The sequence below is a fragment of the Spodoptera frugiperda genome, chromosome 19, assembly GCF_023101765.2.
Source record: "Spodoptera frugiperda isolate SF20-4 chromosome 19, AGI-APGP_CSIRO_Sfru_2.0, whole genome shotgun sequence".
NCBI lineage: Eukaryota > Metazoa > Arthropoda > Insecta > Lepidoptera > Noctuidae > Spodoptera > Spodoptera frugiperda.
The window spans coordinates 7,214,394-7,233,419 of record NC_064230.1 but is presented as its reverse complement, the minus strand read 5'-3'; the positions used below and the strand labels follow the sequence as shown (position 1 = coordinate 7,233,419).

At 38.1% G+C, this 19,026-nt stretch overlaps 2 protein-coding genes across 3 annotated transcripts in view; both read left to right on the top strand.

Annotated features, from left to right (window-relative positions):
• LOC118280961 (ran GTPase-activating protein 1-like) overlaps window positions 1-19,026 on the top strand; it is a 75,935-nt gene that overhangs the window by 32,875 nt on the left and 24,034 nt on the right. The gene's annotated exons all lie outside the window — the stretch shown is intronic.
• The window catches only part of LOC126911813 (igLON family member 5-like), a 137,101-nt gene continuing 124,231 nt past the window's right edge, over window positions 6,157-19,026 (top strand). The window contains exon 1 of the mRNA XM_050700739.1: window positions 6,157-6,194. The gene's annotated coding sequence lies outside the window, so the exon portion shown is untranslated. The remainder of the gene's footprint in view (window positions 6,195-19,026) is intronic.

Below are 19,026 nucleotides of genomic sequence, written 5' to 3'. Positions count from 1 at the left end.
ACCGACGTGAAACAACGCTTGCGTTGAGGTGCCCGAGCTGTCCGACAGACAGACACTTTGTTTTTTTTTTATAATTTTCTTTGACATTCAAAAGTGGAAGGCACTTTTGAATCGGTCTATTTGAAATTAATAATTTTGACTTTGACATGGATTTACCGGAGGTCGAATTACCTTCCCAATCTTTCAAATCCCTGATTCCCCAACAACTCCTAACCCTCATAAGAGATACTCAGCTGCATACTACCTAGTGGGTATACCAGGGCTCCGGTTCGAAAAGCAAGAGTAGGAACGGGGTGGTTTTTAGTCAGTAAGAGTCTGACACTCCCTCTCACTCGCCCAAGGCGGGAGAAGTCACTATTTCCCCTCAAAAAAATCTGGAATTGAGCCTTCTATATGGCAATGAACTCACCCCCTATTACATGGGACTTATAACACAAATGGTGAAAAGTAGATCTTACATTGTATATAGGGATAAAAATATGTTATATAATATCTAAAAATAAATATATAAATAATAAATGACTACGTTATAATAATAATAATACATAATTTTTAATAGATATGTGTGTGAGAGTTCGCGCCGATTCGCCGTCTCTCTCGCACGGTGTTCTGTCCTTGTCTGTCATGGAGGTTAGTTTGAGCAGGGGTGCTATGGATGCGGCATTTTAGAGATGGGGGAAATAGGTAAGTTAGTATGAAGTGTGATTCGGTAGGATACGTTTTTACAATTGGTTTTGGGTAGATTAGAGACTCAGAATGTTAGTAATTAAAATCTATAATATAGAAATAAGTCGGGTTTTCCTTCCTGACGCTATAACTCCAGAACGCACGAACCGATTTCCACGGTTTTGCATTCGTTGGAAAGGTCTCGGGCTCCGTGAGGTTTATAGCAAAGAAAATGTAGTAAATCATTGGTGGCGAAACGGAGTTCGCCGGGTTTGCTAGTGTTTTATAAGGGTTAGACTAAGAAGGATTTTTCTTCATATACTAATATAATATGAAGACTAACATAAACTGCACGGTTGGTGCGGTAGTTGGGCAACCGACCGCCACGTAACGTGTAGCGGGTTCAATTCGTTTTAATAAATAACAACTTCTCAATTGATAGCAATTGTTTTTATCGACGGAACGCCACTATATGCAGAGTGGAGTCAATGTTTCTCTATCTTATTTATGTTCTCAAATTGAGTTAACTGGTCCAGGGTACGAAATGTCTTCACTATTGTAATCTTCAAACACAACACTACCTCCCATTGAAGCCGTGGCAGTTACTTTTAGAACTCCTTATATAACACTGATAATATACAATATAACATTGTATATAGGTATAATCCTTCGAAGATACATATAGAAATAAACATTTCAATAAAATACTCACTGAAGCCTTTATTTGAAACTTAATATATAAAGCGTTTCCAGTTTCATCCGTTATCATGGCGCTTGCAACACTACCGAAATATCGAAAACTCATAAACATGGTAAGCATCCCGTCTCAAGTTCTAATACTAGCGTTAGTGACCATGTCAGTTTAAAACACTTATACTAAAAGACAACACATTTATGTATAAACATTTTGAAAAACAATACCGCATCAAAAAGCAGACCCCTTATCCCTACTCCGAGCACCTAAGTATCGAACCTTTCCAGTGTAGAACGAGAATTCAGAACGAACGGATGCGTCTCTCCCGTTCAAAAAAACATAGAAAAAACCTTTAAAAAACCCTGTTTAATACACGTATTTTATTATACATTAATTTTCTAATACATTTCAGTGTTTTTTACAGTGAAAAATTGTGTTTAAAAGTGTGTATTTGAGGCGGTTTTCTGTGCAAAATGTTACTTCAATATGGCGTTTCATAGCTGAAATGAACGCGCTTTCAGTGGTGTTTTCGGGTGTGGATCGCTGAAAATCGGTAGGTTTTTCTGTATAAATCGGTTCCTTATTTAATAACGAAGGTTTTGATATATAGTTTGTGTGTTTTTTATGTGTTTTTAAGCCGATTGTGTGTAGTTTTGTGTAGTAAGTTCTTTTGCTGTGAGCCACGCGTTTTCGTTCGCGCTATGAGTGAGCCTAGCTAGCAATATAAGAGGTTTTTATACTACAATTGTTATATAAATTCAACCTACATTACATTTATATTGATATCCACGGTAATTTAAACCTTAATTCACATGTTTATGAGTATACTTTTCAATGGTTTCGTACATGAAGCTTTGTACGTTATGTAGTAAAATAAGTATTGAGATCTTCTTTTGTTATTTGAAATGGTATTTTAAAGATATGTTGCAAGAATTTAAATTCATTTATTAAGTATGGATAGACTAACAATATAAAATGCTAGATTCATTTAGTTACCACCCCTACTCTTCCCGCGGGTGTCATATACCCGACTAAGGGACTACACATTAGACAGAGACCGTGCAGCAGCGCTCTCTGATAAACCTGAACCTTTTACACTGCGATCTCCAACCCGCCTGCCTGCGGAGATTATGGCAAACCCTCTTATGTAGAGGAGGCTCATAGTCCAGCAGTGGTCTGTCACCTGATTGTTACTTTGAAACGAAAAAATAGGTTGTGGATGTCAATGATAAAACTACCTAAAGGAAAAGCGACCGGAGTGATACCACGGCCTTACAGAAAACTGATGTGAAACAACGTTTGCGTTGTGTTTCGTGGTGTGAGTGAGGTTACCTAAAAATAGAATTGCAGTTATTAAATTTGACACAAACAAACCAACGGAGCAATCTTAATAAAATTGTTTAATAATACATAATAAATGGGAAAGTCCCAAGTTAAAGTCAAATCATTTATATTCCAATTAAACCATAAATAGGTACTTTTGAAATGTCAACTAAATAAAGAAATAAATAATAGTCTGTCAGTTTATCCGTCAGTGAAGCTAGGTGCTCGTTTGCCAAATCCATAAATTGCAATCACAATTTCGTTTAACAGCGCATAAATAATTCATTTTATTTTTATTTTGTTACTACTGAAAGTGATGAAGAATAGGATATGATTTTATTATAACTTTCGTGAGACATACTAAATTAATTATAATGTTATCGGCTTACTCACGTAACTGTTTGACGAGGAACTCGACTAGTTTCAAGCCATGCTAGAGGCTCATATTCATGAGCAGCATTCCGCGACACACGACGCGGCGACTGTCGCTGCTACTAGCAGAGTAGAGTAGCAGTAGAGAAAATAACTTTAATTGGTATTATCAAAGTCAAAGTCAAAGCATTTATTTCAATTAATCCTAAATAAGGCACTTTTGAAACGTCAAATTGAATTGTCCGTCAGTCTGTCTGTCAGTGAAGCTAGGCGCTCGTTCCAAAGTGTAGTTTCGAATGGAGAAGACAATCAAGAAACTCCATCGTTACTCTTTTTAAAAATCTAAGTTACCTAAGTATTGTTATCTTATATGACAAAATAAAAAAATACGTGTCTAATATTTTTTTTCATTACCTAACTGACGGATTAAATAGATTTTTAATTTTCATACCTTTACGAGAATTATGTTTTTCCAAGATTATTATACCACGATGTGATTTTGTTTAAAATAAACCAGTCAAAGTCAAAGTCAAAATCATTTATTTCAAATAGACCAGGAAGGCACTTTTGAACGTCAAAGCAAGTATAATAATAATTAGGTCGGTCAGTCCTCTAGTTGGTCTATTTGCTCGTTCCAAAGTGTAGATTCCTATGGAGAAGAACGAGCAAGAAACTCCATATGTTCTCCAGTATAAACTGACTGGTAAATCTAAGGAGAGATCAAACAAAGCCAGACCATGATAAACTGGTATTATTTTATTACTTGGTGTAGTGAGAAAACAATTATTGAATTCGGATAAAAGTAGAGAAATGTAAGACTGTCTCGTTGGTCGAGTGGTCGCAAGTGCGACTGCCGGATAAGGGATTCCCGGGTTAGGCAAAGTATTATTGGTGTTTTTTCGGTTTTTCGAAACTTTCTCAGTAGTACCATGGAGTATGAAATTGTGTCCAGTATATGGCAATAGGCTCACTCCCTATTACATGGGACGTATAACACAAATGGTGAAAAGTGGGTGTACATTGTATAGCGGCATTACGTGCCGTAATGTGCATCTCTGCCTACCCTTCGGGGATAAAAGGCGTGACATTGTGTGTGTGTAGGGAAATGTTTGTAATCGATTCTGGGTTTTTGGATAAAGTAGGCAAAATTCCAGAGAACAAGACTGCTTTTCCACCAGAGATGTGCTATGCTACGTTGCTGTGGACGCGTTTGGCTTCCACCAATCATATTCATTGGTACACATAGCTTAGGACTTAAAAAACAATGAGTCCATTCACCTTTTTAACTTAGGGGAGGTTGTGTAAAACACCTTAATAATATCACACCCTTTATTTTATAAAGGTGTATACAGAAGTACACGTTTTTTATGGTATAAGCCGGTAAACGAGCTGACGGATCACCTGATGGTAAGCAATCGCCGCTGCCCATGGACACTTGAACCACCAGAGGCTTTACAAGTGCGTTGCCGACATTTTAGGGGTCAGGAATTTAAGGGAAATCGAGGTTTGGGAAGAGGGGGAATTGATGCTCCGGTAACCGGACTCATACAACGCAAGCGTTGTTTCACGTCGGTTGTCTGCTCGGCCGTGGTATCACTCCGGTCGAGCCGGCCCAGCAGTGCCGAAGCATGGCTCCCACACTTACACAGCTACTTATTTATAGAATTCTTGGAATTTCGGAGTATCATTAAGAAATCATTAGCATCTATCATTAAAGACTCTATAAATGAATGAAATTTGATGGTAATCACAATTTGCAGCTTTATAATCGAATTGTTGTTATTTAAGAAATCCTAATAATACATATTTTATTATATTGGCATGCCTTTTTATCCCCGAAGGGGTAGGCAGAGGCGCACATTACGACACGTAATGCCGCTATACAATGTACACTCACTTTTCACCATTTGTATTATAAGTCCCATGTAATAGGGGGCGAGCCTATTGCCATATACTGGACACAATTCCAGACTCCGTGCTACTACTGAGAAATTTTCGAAAAACCGAAAAAAACCCTGTAATACCCCTAATAACCCCTAATAATAGGTATTTCATATTACATATTGGCACGCCTTTTTATCCTCGCAGCGGTAGGTAGAGATGCATATTTCTGAGCCTGCGGACTAACTAGCGGGTTTACCGAGGCTCCGGCTCGAAAAGCAGGAGTAGGAACGGGGTGGTTTTTAGTCAGTAAGACTCTAACACTACCCTCGCCTCATTCATTGGATAATAAAAAAATTCTTACTATCGATACATCGCATACTCGAGCTGCGCATCTTCCTCGCACAGCTACATAGCTTAGTATCAGTGGAAACGGTCATATAGTTTCACAGCTTACCTATTACATCTTCGTAGCATAGCTACATAGCACATTTCTGGTGGAAAATCACACTTATAGTCATAACACATAGTTTTCAAACTAAATAAAAATATATTTATTATTTAGCATATATTTTCGAGAAATGTAAACTACAAAATTCAACAATCTTTAACTTACCAAGTACCTACTCTGAAGTGTCTCAAAACACCCTTTTCACTCAACCCGGGAATCGAACCCGGGACTTCACCAAAAATCTTATTAAAGTTAAAAGCTTTTCAGTTGATACGTGCCCCCTATAATAGTATTTGATAGACCCCCTAACACGACCCCTAAAAGCGACCCCTAAAAGCGGCCCCTAAGTCAAACTAAAAAGTAAAAATCACACTCTGATTGAATTGTCATAATTTTGAAACCCTTTTGAAATCGATGCAATCGAAATTGCACTCTATTTTTTAGAAGAAAAAGTCGAAAATTGTTTATTTGTTTCTGTTGCACTTTAAAATCTTTTGGGACCTATGTAGGTGCAATGAAAAATGCGCTTTAACGTCTAGAAAATACGGATTCTGCCTCGTAGGCCGAGTCTTTTTTTCAGATTTTCGAAAATTTCTCGGTAGTAGCACGGACTCTGGAATTGTGTCCAGTATATGGCAATAGGCTCACCCCCTATTACATGGGACTTATAACACAAATGGTGAAAAGTGGGTGTACATTGTATAGCGGCATTACGTGCCGTAATATGTATGTGTGAAATTAATTTCAGGTATTTGTTTAATGATTTCAGGTAGTTCCCGAATAATCTTTCGCTTCAGCGTCTAAGAGGTAAGTTTTAAATAAAATACTACATACTTAGATACTATACCTTACCCTAGATTCTAGCTTCTAGAACCTAGAATCATGCTTCGGCACTGCTGTGTCGGCTCGACCGGAGTGATACCACGGCCGAGCTGTACACCGACGTGAAACAACCACAGCGTTGTGTGAGTGAGGTTACCGGAGGCCCAATTACTCCCCTTCTCAATCTTCCCAATCTCCGATTCCCCAACAAACCTTAAATTCCTAACCCCCAAAACGTAACGCCTCTGGTGTTTCAAGTGTCCATGGGCGGCGGCGATTGCTTAACATCAGGTAATACGTCTGCTCGTTTACCGGCTTATACCATAAAAAAACGTGCACTTCTGTCTACACCTTTTTATAAATTATAGGCGTGATATTATGGTGTTTTACACAACCTCCCCTAAGTTAAAAAGGTGAATGGACTCATTGTTTTTCTACCACAGAAAACAATAGTACATTTGAAAAGCGGTGATTCTTTCCTAGTGTGTTTTAAACCGCTATGAAGTCATGCTGAGTGTATTCAAACCATTGATTCCGAATTTTAATTCTCTTTTGTTCTCTAAAGTGCTAATTAATAAGTCCCCATCATGTTTATATTATAACTTTTGTAGAACATACTAAATTAATAGTGTAGATGACTACTTTTTATTTTAATGTCCGTCTTGTAGATTATTTTAAAACATTACATACGTATTTTTTATTTTCTCACAGAAACAAATACTTTCGAAGATATGTATATCGATTTGAAATATCGCGTGACGTTACTTCTAGGTACGTTTTATACGTAGAATTGACGTATTTGCTCCCACTCCTAAACTTTGATTCGTTTTATCTATGTAGTGTTATCTTATATAGCTGCTTCCGCGCGGTTTCACCCGCCCTGCTTGGCTCCTATTGGTCATAGCGTGATTTTTTATAGCCTATAGCCTTCCTCGATAAATGCACTATTTAACACAAAAAGAATTATTCAAATAGGACCAGTAGTTCTGGAGATTAGCGCGTTCAAACAAACAAACAAACAAACAAACACACAAACAAACTTTTCAGCTTTATAATATTAGTAAGTATTAGAGTATATATGACAAAATAAAAGAAATACGTATCTAATATTTTTTCATTACCTAACTGACGGACTGAATAGATTTTTAATTTTCTTACCCCGTCATCATCCCTATTGGATTCATCATTCAAGAGTAAGCCCCCTGAACAGCCCTACTTAAAAGTAAAACTTGCGTGATAGTTAGTCATAAATCGTTGAAACGATCACTACCTAGTTGCAACAGGATTTAGTACAGTGGTGTGAATTAAAATAATGTTATTGAGGGTTCTCTGATACCGTGTGGAGCAGTGAACAACGCATTTGTTATCATAGTCTTCCCGCGGGTATCATTAGTGTTTATTTTTCCATCATCGAACCACAAGACAATCGGCGAGGCGTCACCGCTTCATGGTAGATATCCCACCCACTCGCACGAAGCGCTTCGTTTCAAGCTTCCTTGTGCGAACTGCTAGGGAGCGGAACTCCTTGCCGGAGTCTGTGTTTCCTGATGGGTATAACCTGGGTGTCTTCAAAGCCCGAGTGAATAGGTTGCTTATGGGCAGACGTGCTCCATCGTAGGCCGCATCATCACTTACCGTCAGGCGAGATAGCGGCCAAACGTCGACCCATTTCACATGAAAAAAAAAAGTTATTTTATTTTATTTTTATTTTTTTGAGCGGAGAAAATCATCCAATGACTTCTCCCGCCTTGGGCGAAGCGAGAGGTAGTGTCAGACTCTTACTGACTAAAACCACCCCGTTCCTACTCCTGCTTTTCGAGCCGGCGTCACGGTAAACCGGCTAGGTAGTCCGCAGCTCCGGATCAGGGTCCTTAGTGTCAACTAAGGTACTACAAATTGGCAGAGATCGGGAAAGCCTAGAGGCAGAATTATTTTTGTTTGCACAGGATTTTCATTTTGCAACTTTTAAAAGATCAACTTAATTTACATACTGTAAAGGGCGAATGTCATGGTGGCATTCGGCGGAGGTTTAAGATGCCTGCTCCTCATGCATGAGGATACGGGTTTGAAACCTACCAACGGCAAGTACCAATGTGACTATTTCCAAGTTATATGTACTTTCTAAGATTATTTAGACACCACTGACAAACGGTGAAGGAAAACATCGTGAGGAAACCTGGGCTTATAATTTCTAATTATACGTTTGAAATCGCCAACTCGCATTGAGCAAGCGTGGTGATTAATGCTCAAACCTTCTCCGTGTGAGAATAACCCTTAAATTCCTAACCCCAAAAAGGCCGGCAATGCACTTGTAACGCCTCTGGTATTTCAAGTGTCCATGGGTGACGGCGATTGCTTACCATCAGGTGATCCGTCTGCTCGTTTACCGGCTTATACCATAGGTAAAACCACGCTACGATCAATAGGAGTGGGGGGAAACCGAGTGGGAGTATCTAGCAACTTACAATCTCTATGTACCCCCTATATTCACATATCAATTTTGAAGTTTAATATTTCAAATCGATGTGACATTTAAAATGTTTACAGTCTTGACATTCAACGCCCTCTGGCGGTGGTATTTGCAATTATTAGTTTATTGACATTAAGTAAGCGCAAAAGTGCGAATTGGTAGTAGGTGGTAATGGGATTTGATTCTGGGTTCGAACGAAATTGAACATTTTATGTCGTATTTTTTTATGGTATAAGCCGGTAAATGGTCAGACATATTATCACCATGGTGATGGTAAGCAATCGCCGCCGCCCGTGGACTCACAAAACACCTGAGGAGATACAATTGCGTTGCGGCCTTTTGCGGGGTTAGAAATTTAAGGGTTGTTCAGGGAATCTGGGATTGGGAAGATTTGGAAGGGGGTAATTGGGCATCCGGTAACCTCATCCACATAACGCAAGCGTTGTTTCACGTCGGTTTTCTAGGAGGCCGTGGTATTACTTCTGTCGAGCCGGCCCAGCAGTGCCGAAGCATAGCGAGCACACATTTAATTAGATAGAATAATTTTATATGAAGAATACTTTTCGTGTTAAACGGTTTTAATGCGCTCTATTCTATCTAGCAATCTCTCGAAAACGAAACGAGATTCTTTTTGGGCGCTCTGATTGGTTGTGTGGCGACACCTGACAAGTGACAGATGACAGAAGTCGCACATAGACTATCGACGAACAAATCAACGGATGACGTCATAAACCATACATCGCACATGTGAAGTGTACAAGCGAATAAACATGGATAGACAATCTCAACGAACTACAGTTGGGCAGAAAGCTGCCAGACACGATCACCGCCCGGTCGGAGGATAGTGCTTTACTTAGGGAACTTTACTCTCTGTTATCTAAAGTTGGTTCTTACTTAAAACGTAAAGCAAATTCGTAGTGGACTTAAAAATATAAGCGATTTATCATTTCGTACTCGTTCACATTTGCTTTTAAACAGCTATCAATCATAGCATAGTGTAATCCGGAGCTGCTGACTACCTAGCGGGTTTACTGAAGCTTCTGCTCGACAAGCAGGAGTAGGAACGGGGTGGTTTTTAGTCAGTAAGAGTCTGACACTCCCTCTCGCCTCGCCCAAGGCGAGAAAAGTCATTGAATGATTTTCCCACCTTAAAAAAAGCATTTATTAATTATACACCTGGTTGTACCTGTCAATCATAGTATACTCCAGTGTAATCACATACAGTAGGTACAAACAACGATAGCTGGGCCGCTGTTCACGTGTTAGATACACATCAGTCGACATGCTAATGCAAGCGCCGGTGCTATGGCTTTGGACTGCTCGTATTTTTAAACTAGCCATTTGTTAAGTGTGGGAGAGCTATGCTTCGGCACTGCTGGGCTGATTAGGCTGGAGTGATACGAGCGAGCAGAAAACCGACGTGAAACAACGCTTGCGTTATGTGAATTACGTTATCAGAAGCCCAATAATTTTAATCCCCGATTCTCCAAAAACCCAATGAATGTACAAAATTACTATTCTTAGGTCAATATTCTTATTTAATACATTCACATCACTAGTGTAGTAATGTATGTTTGTGTGCGCTAATCTCAGGATGGGCTGAACCGATTTTGATGTGGTTTTCAGAAAAGTGTTTGTTACACTTAAGAGCAGGTTTTAGTATATTAACCGACTTCAAAAAGAGGATATTGCAAGTCGGTTATTGTTAAACGAAGTTTACTGAAATTGCACAGTTCGCGCGGTGGCTGGGCAAACGGCTGCCGCGTAACGTGTGGTGGGTTCGATTTCCGCATCCGCACGGAGCAACTCTTTGTGTGATCCTCAAATTGTTGTTTCGGGTCTGGGTGTCATGTGTATGTGAACTTGTATGTTTGTAAACGCACATACGGATACAGGAGAAAATCCTAGTGTGGGACAACGTTTTTTTTTTTTTTTAAAAGACTGAACTGATTTTGGTGTTTGTTACACTTAGGAGCAGGAGGCCTACGGGGGGTTCTCGAATCCGAAGTTTCTTTTAATCTTCGGCCGGAGGTTTTATTGATTTACTAATAGAATTACTTGAAATAACGTTTTATTTTTTATTTCATATCAAAACCTATTTATTTATCTTCATTTCATTCGTTCATTTTTGTTCACGAAAGTTCGCAATAAATAGAATTGTAGTATGCAATCTGCGAAGTTTTTTCGTTCGTTCGTTGAATTAGAGTAGACCCCCAGGTTTGAGTGTGTATACCAACTGGGTATTTTTAAACGAAGTGAACTGAAAATTATATTTACAGAAGTTCACAGCTACTACAGCTGTGTAGTTTAAAATAATCAATATAACGACATGTTAGTACAAACTCGACAACATGCAGCGTGTGGTGATTACATAATGGGACTGAAATATTATTCATTTTCAGTATTAACCTATGGTTGCCAATAATTGAATAAGAGCTTATTTCTTTTTTAAAGGAAATTTACTGGTAACTTGTTCATTTAAGTGTGGGAGAGCCATGCTCGGCTCGACCGGAGTGATACCACACCCTCACAGAAAACCGACGTGAAACAACGCTTGCGTTGTGTTTCGTTGTGTGAGTGAGATTACCGGAGACCCATATAAATTCCTAACTCCGAACTCCCAACGCACTTGTAACGGCTTTAGTGTTTCGGGTGTCCATGGGCGGTGGCGATTGCTTACCATCATGTGATACGTCTGCTCGTTTTCAAATAATCAGCGCCGCCCATGGACTCTTGCAACTCCAGAGGGGTAACAATTCTAATAACATTGCCGGCCTTTTAAAGATTTAGGTATTCAGGATTTGGGGATTTTATGTTTTGATTGGAAATTGGAGATAAATGTTTGGAGAATAGAGATGGTAGATAAGAGATTGGAAATTTGGGGATTGGATATTCAGGAGCAGACCGCACACGTGCGTCACGTTCCGCACGCGCCTCAAAGACCCTTGAGACCACCACAGATGGGGCCCAGTAGGGCTGATGCCTGAATTACCTAGTGGGTGTATTGGGACTTTAAAAAAAGCGTTGTTCAGTAACAGCCCTAGTATTAACGGGTAGTTAGCAACACGCGAGGTGCAACATGATTGAATTTGAAACATTAATGAACTATTATGTGAACACTAATAATAATATACTGGCGCGATCCTTATCTGTACTCGTGTCATATATTTCATAACTAGCTTATATCAGCGGCTTTGTCCGTATTCCCTTGGGGTGAAAAGTAGCCTATGTGTTATTCTAGACCATAATCTAGCCCTGTTCCAAATTTTATTCCGATCCTTTCAGGCATTTTGACGTGATTGAGTAACAAACATACATACAAACACGTAAGCAATCTAAAACTATTATACTTCCTGAAAACCACATCAAAATAGGTTCAGTCAAACGCGAGATAATTGCTCACACATATATGTACATACATACTTACAGGTCAAACTGAAAACCACCTTTTAATTCGAATAACTAAAATTAGGATATATTTTCACATTGACTGTAAGGTTGGTGCGGTGACCGGGCAACTAGTTGCCGCGCAACGTGTAGCGGGTTCGATTCCTGCACGGAGCAATACCTTGTTTGGTTCACAAATTATCGTTCCGGGTCTGTGTGTCATGTGTATGTGAACTTGTATGTTTGTAAACGCACCCACGACACAGGAGACAATCCTAGTGTGGGGCAACATTTTTAGGAAAAAAATAAAGATACCACGAAAACATCTGCATAGCCACATTTATTTTAACACCAAAAACGGTTGTAAAACTTTGCACTCAACGCACTTGTAACATACTTACTATTTTTAACCCTTTCCTGAAACAACTGTTTTCAGCAAACCCAAAGGATTTAAGCACCGCCTCAAAGAATCACTAAGTTTTTCACAAATCCGTTTTATAGGGGAACGAAGTGACCAAATACTTTTACTTACTTTTGTATCTTTATTTATTCATTGGTACACATAGCTTAGCACTGGTGGAAACGGACTCAACTAAGCTATGTTTTTTTTATATGGAAAGATGCGTACTATTGATGGCTTCCCTACTTTCGATACATCGCATACTCGAGCTGCGCATCTTCCTCGCACAGCTACATACATAATTTAGTATCCGTGGAAACGGCATATAGTTTCACAGCTTAGCTATTAAATTCTCATACCATAACTACATAGTACATCTCTGGTGGAAAATCACCCTAAAACTACGCCCCAATTTTTTTTGTGATTGTAAAATTATCCAATTACTTCTCCCGCCTTGGGCGAGGCGTGAGGGAGTGTCAGACTCTTACTGGCTAAAAACCACCCCGTTCCTACTCCTGCTTTTCGAACCAGAGCCCCGGTAAACCCGCTAGGTAGTCCGCAGCTCCACATAGCACATTTCTAGCGAAAAATCACCCTAAAACTTTGCCCCTTATCCTATCTATCTGTCAAATATATAGCCTCTTAGTCGGGTACACAATACTCGCGGAAAGAGACACGGTGGCGACTTAATAATTGCTGCTCTCAAAGAAGGAAGCCTTAAGTTCAGCATTAAGATCTAATAATTTATTTAAACCTTCATTATTAAACAAAAGGCAGAACTTTGGAAGACAAAGTCAAGTTATACATAATATTAAACAGAAAACTTCAGATACTTTGACTGTGAATTCAAAAGGTTGAGATTATTTAAGTGTGGGAGAGCCATGCTTCGTCACAAATGGGCCGGCTCGACCGGAGTGATACCACGGCCGAGCAGAAAACCGACGTGAAATAAGGTTTGCGTTGTGTGAGTGAGGTTATCGGAGGCCCAAATACTCTCCCTTCCCAATCTTTCCAATCCTTCAATTAATAACTTCCAAAAGGCCGGAAACGCACTTGTAACGCCTCTGGTGTTTCGAGTGTCTTTGCCGGCGACGATTGCTTACCATCAGGTGATAGAACTGCGTTTACCGTCTTATACCATAAAAAATAAAGTAATAGTTAAGTAACACAACATTACATGGGATACGAAACAGATGTGGGTGTTACTCCCATTGGGTATAGATATACCCATATAGATACGAATATATATTTTATCTATACTTACTTACTAATATATAAAGATGAAGAGTTTAACTGTTTCTTGATTTGAACGCGTTAAACTTCGGAACTACTGGTCCGATTTGAAGAATTCGTTTTGTGTTTTAAAATAAAAAATAAGTACGGTAGTTAGTTTTAAAATAAAACCACAAAAGATACATTCATATCACATTTTAATTATTATTCATTCAGTCTTATATTATAAATATTCATAAATAATACAATATTATTAAAAAAATATCTGTCTAATCCGTAAAGGTAAGCGTCCACAGGCCCGCATCGTACGCATCGGACGGATCGCATCAAAAGGATAAATTTTTCAGACTGCGTCCACTGTATCGACAGCATTCGGATTGCCGACGCGAGTATCAGCAATCAGATTGCCGATACCACTTTCACTCGGATTTTTGGCATCGGCATTCCGTATGACGTCATCAGTACGCATCGCATGTAGGCATTGCCGATGATGCGGTCCGTACGATGCGGATCAGTGGACGCAGTTGTATGAGTTTCTATACAAGACAAACTAAAATCCGTTGCGTGCGATGCGGGCCTGTGGACTCTTACCATAAAGGTATTGTTACTTATGCTAATTTCAAGCACTTTCAAGCGCATCAATTGAACACTTGCTCATGCTATGAGTGTCGGAATGTTGCTCAAAATTAGCATACCATTTCGGCTACGAATCGATAGGCGTCGAAAGTGTGGGAGAGCCATGCTTCTGCTCGACCGGAGTGATACCACGACCTCCCAGAAAACACCGCTTGCCTTATGTGAGTTACCAATTACCTCATCTTCCCAATCTCCGATTCCCCAACGATCTTTAAATTCCTAACTCCCAAAAGGTCAATAACGCACTTGTAATGCCTCTGGTGTTTCAAGTGTCCATGGGCGGCGGCGATTGCTTTGCATCAGGTGATCCGTCTGTTCGTTTACCGGCTTATACCATAAAAAAATATTAGATAGATATTTTTACAATATACTGCTGATCACAACAGACTTAAAATTAACATACATATACTCTTTAATATCTACAAAATAACAGAATACACATTATTAAATTATTTTTACATACTATTTTATCCCTAAATATATAGAGACCAGATTGGCGATATATTAAAGAAGGACTAAATTAAAAGTACCTTTAACCGACGAGCATGCATGAAAAGACTGATGACTGTTGATGAAGCGAAAGATGTGTGTAAGAATCGTAGCAATTGGCGTTCCATTGTCTCTGCCTATCCCCATGGGAGACAGGCGTGACTTTTAATATTATGGTAGATTATGGTCTGGATAAAAATATAGGACACGTTTTATTTTAAGCTGAATAAAAGTTACTATGGCGCCAAGTTCCAAATCTTAGTCCGTTCAGAGTTATTCTTTATTAAACATGGTAGTTCTTGAAAAATACAGTAAGTAATGCTATTTATACGTTAAATTACCTATCCAAAGATGTAACACACATAGCTATTGGAAGGTGGGACCAGGATTTGCATCCTGCTTCGGCACAGGAAACACGGGGACGCTAGCAAACCCACCGACAAAAAATACTTAGTACCTTTTAAATTTTCAACTCTACCAACGCTGACTCGGCCAGAGTAAATTGAACTCATTACCCACAGCATGAGGTTCAAAATGATTCAACACTGCATGCCTATTCTCTTGACTGTAGGGCTGATCCATTACAATGCAATTCCCATACTTATCTTCAATATATCTTTTAATGACATCAGCATAATCAACAACACTGTCTTTAGTAATTATTGGCATAAAATTGTTGAAAGTAACATCTTTAGATTTGAGTTTAATTTCAGCATTTACTATTTTAACATTTGATTTCCACATTTTCAAATCTAAACCTTTATCTTTGAAGTCTTCTATATTATCTGTAATAGGTTTTGTATCTAGAATTACTATGTTGCCTACAGGAATAGTTATTTCATTGTTTTGTTTCGTTATATCATTTTCTTTTATATATTTTACTAAGCTATCTTTTATATCTTTCGTGTCGGGTGTAAGTTCATTGGAAATTGGACTTTGATCTAAAGTGATAAGGTTTGTTTCTGGTTGATTTAAACTATCTTGTCTTGCTCTTGTATCAGTTGTAAGTTCATTGGAAATTGGACTTAAATCGACAGTATTAAGGCATATATCTGGTTGATTTAAAACATTTTGTCTTAAATCAAATAATTTTGGACTTAGATTCAAATTATTAAAGTTTGTTTCTGGGCGTCTTGAATCAAAGGATTTTGGACCTAAGTTTATAGTGTTAAAGTTGAAATCAGGTTGAGCTATTGTGTTTTCAGTAGGTGTGTGTATATTTGTAGGGTTGAAATCAAGTCCTAATTTTGAATCCATACTTGTATATGTCGGTATAGACGGATTACAAGGCAATGGAGGTATATTGTTTTGTCTTGTCAAAGGCGTTTGGTAACTTTTATAGCCAGAATATTTAATATTCGGCATTTCTTTATAATCAAAGTTGTTAGATGGTTGGAGAAGTAAATTATCTAGATTTAGATTAGGATTAGGTTCCAAATTTATAGTACTAGGTCTATTAAATCGATTGTTATAGTAATCGTTTGCGTTTTTGTTAACTATGTAAGGATTTTTACTAGTTATTTCGGGAGTTAGATCATGTGTATTGTAAAGTGATTCTTGAGTAAATTCTGTGTTATTTTCTTGTTTATGTTTAAGATTATTGTATTCCATTTTTCTGTTTGTGAAGTCTATAGTGTCTATTTTATCTTCATTTCGTAGTGTTTCCATTGGTTCTTTTTGTATGTAGTGATTATCTATTAAATATTTTGTGTCGTACACTGGTCTGTTTTCATTTATGTAATGTATGTTATCTTCTAAATATTCTTTATTAGTTTTATCATCAAATGCTTCACTTGTAGTGTCGAATAAGCTTTCTTCTTTTGTATAAAGATTTTCATTGTCAAATTGTTTATCTTCTGATTTTATGTCTTTTTCTTCTTGCATGTCATATGGTACATAACCATCTAGTGAATTAGGAAGGTTATTTAAATCTCCTAGGCTAGCAAAATCTTTATTTTCTTGTATCCTAGATTCAGGTATCAAAAATTCAACTGGTGATATTGGATTTATTACCTTATTTAGAGGTGGACAAGGTTGAGAATAGCTTGTGATATATGGAGTGGGAATCTGTGTTAGATCTCTATAATTTTGAGGAGTTAAGAAAAATAGTGGGTTTTTGACAGATTTTGGAATTGGTAAATTGTATGCTGTGTTTAAAGGAAAATCGGATAGAGGAATATAAGACTGTGGTTGTGGAAGATTTATAGGTGTTACTGGTGATTTAGGACTAGATAAACTAGGGGATAATACCTGGTATGAACCTGGAGATGACATTGGTGATTTAGCACTAGAAGAAACGGGACTTAAAGGTTGGTATATAGTGGGGAATGGTGTGACAGTTTCGTGCATACATGGTGATTTTAAAGATGGTATACATGGAGATGGTACTATGGTTTTTGGAGATATTATTGGTGATTTAGCACCAGACGGAACGGGACTTAAAGGTTGGAATAGAATAGGGGATGGTGAAACAGTTTCTTGCACACATGGTGATTTTAAAGATGGTATACATAAAGGAGATGGTGGTTTAGTTTTGCATGGTGGCATTTGTGCTGACTGAGAGCATATTAAAGGTTTATCAGCTAATGAAGACCTTAAATTAGATAATAAAGATATAAATGGTGAAGGTGACTGTGTTGACACAGTAGGAGGTTTTGTAGAATCGGAACATATATTTGGAGTTAAAGAAATAGTTGGAGATTCTAATATATGTGGATGTGTAAATGTTGGCTTTGTATTAAGAGGAGAAATGACTGAGGGTAATGTCTGTGTTGCTGAAAACGGTTGTATGATTGGTTCCAATGTTGGTGTGTAAAGTTTAGAATCTGTAGGAGATACTGGTAAGGTTGGTGAATATGTTGGAATGTTTATTGGTATGCAAGGTGGTGCGTATTGAATAGGTGAAATATTTGGTTCCAATGTTGGTGTATATGGTGTTTTAGACATTGGTACTGGGTAAGATGTTGGTGAATTAATTGTTGGACGATTGGCTAGAGGATTAGTTGGTGTATACGCTGGTAAATTAATAGGTAAACAAGGTGGTTGATATTGCTTTGGTGGAAGTGTTGGTTCAAATGATTTAGGAACTGTATTGGATACTGGTACTAGGTTAGATGATGGTAAAATATTTATTGGACGATTAACTAAAGTTTTGGTTTGTGAATACGCTGGTATATTAAAAGGTGTACAAGGTAGGTAATTTGGTGGAATAGTTGGTTCAAATATTGGTGAACATGGCTTAGGAGCTGTAGTAGACATCGGTACTGGGTTTAAACCTGGTGAAATATTTATTGGACGATTGGCTAAAGGAGTGGTTGGAGAAAACGCTGGTATATTCATAGATGAACAAGGTGAGTGATACAGATTTGGTGAAGTAGTTGGTCTAAATGGTGGCGTGGAAGGTTTAGGAACTGGGTAAGATGTTGATAAAACATTTATTGGAGCATTGGCTAAAGGAGTGGATTGTGTATACACTGGTATGTTTGTTGGGACATATTGGTTTGGTGGAACAGTTGGTTCAAATGTTGGTATAGATGGTTTAGGAGCTGTAGTGGATATCGGCAATGTTGGTGAAATATTTATTGGAGAATTGGCTAAAGGATTTGCTGGAGAATTTGCTGGTATATTAATAGGTATACAAGGTGACAGATACTGATTTAAGGGAAAAGTAGGTTCAAATTTTGGAGTGTATAATTTAGGAGGTGTAGTAGATACTGATCCTAGCTTAGAAGCTGGTGAAATATTTATTGGTTTATTAGCTAAAGTATTGGTTGATGGTATATTAATAGATGTACAAGGTAGCTGATTTGGTGGAATAGTAGGTTCAAATCTTGATGTGTATAATGTAGAAGCTAAAGTAGATACTGGTATTGGTTTTGATGAGATTGGCTTGATATCTGTTGGAGTATTAGCTAAAATATTTGTTGGTGAATATTGTGGTAAATTAATAGGTATACAAGGTGAAGTATACTGATTTGGTGAAATAACTGGTTCAAATATTGGTGTATATGGTTTAGAAACTGAACTGGATATTGGTAAAGAGGAAGATGTTGGTGCATTATATATTGGAGTATTACCCAAAGGTTTGGTTGCTGAATACGCTGGTAAGTTTATTGGTATAGTATATGGCAGATATTGATTTGTTGAAGTAATTGGTTCAAATGTTGGTGCACATACTTTAGAAGTGAGAGCGGATATTGGTA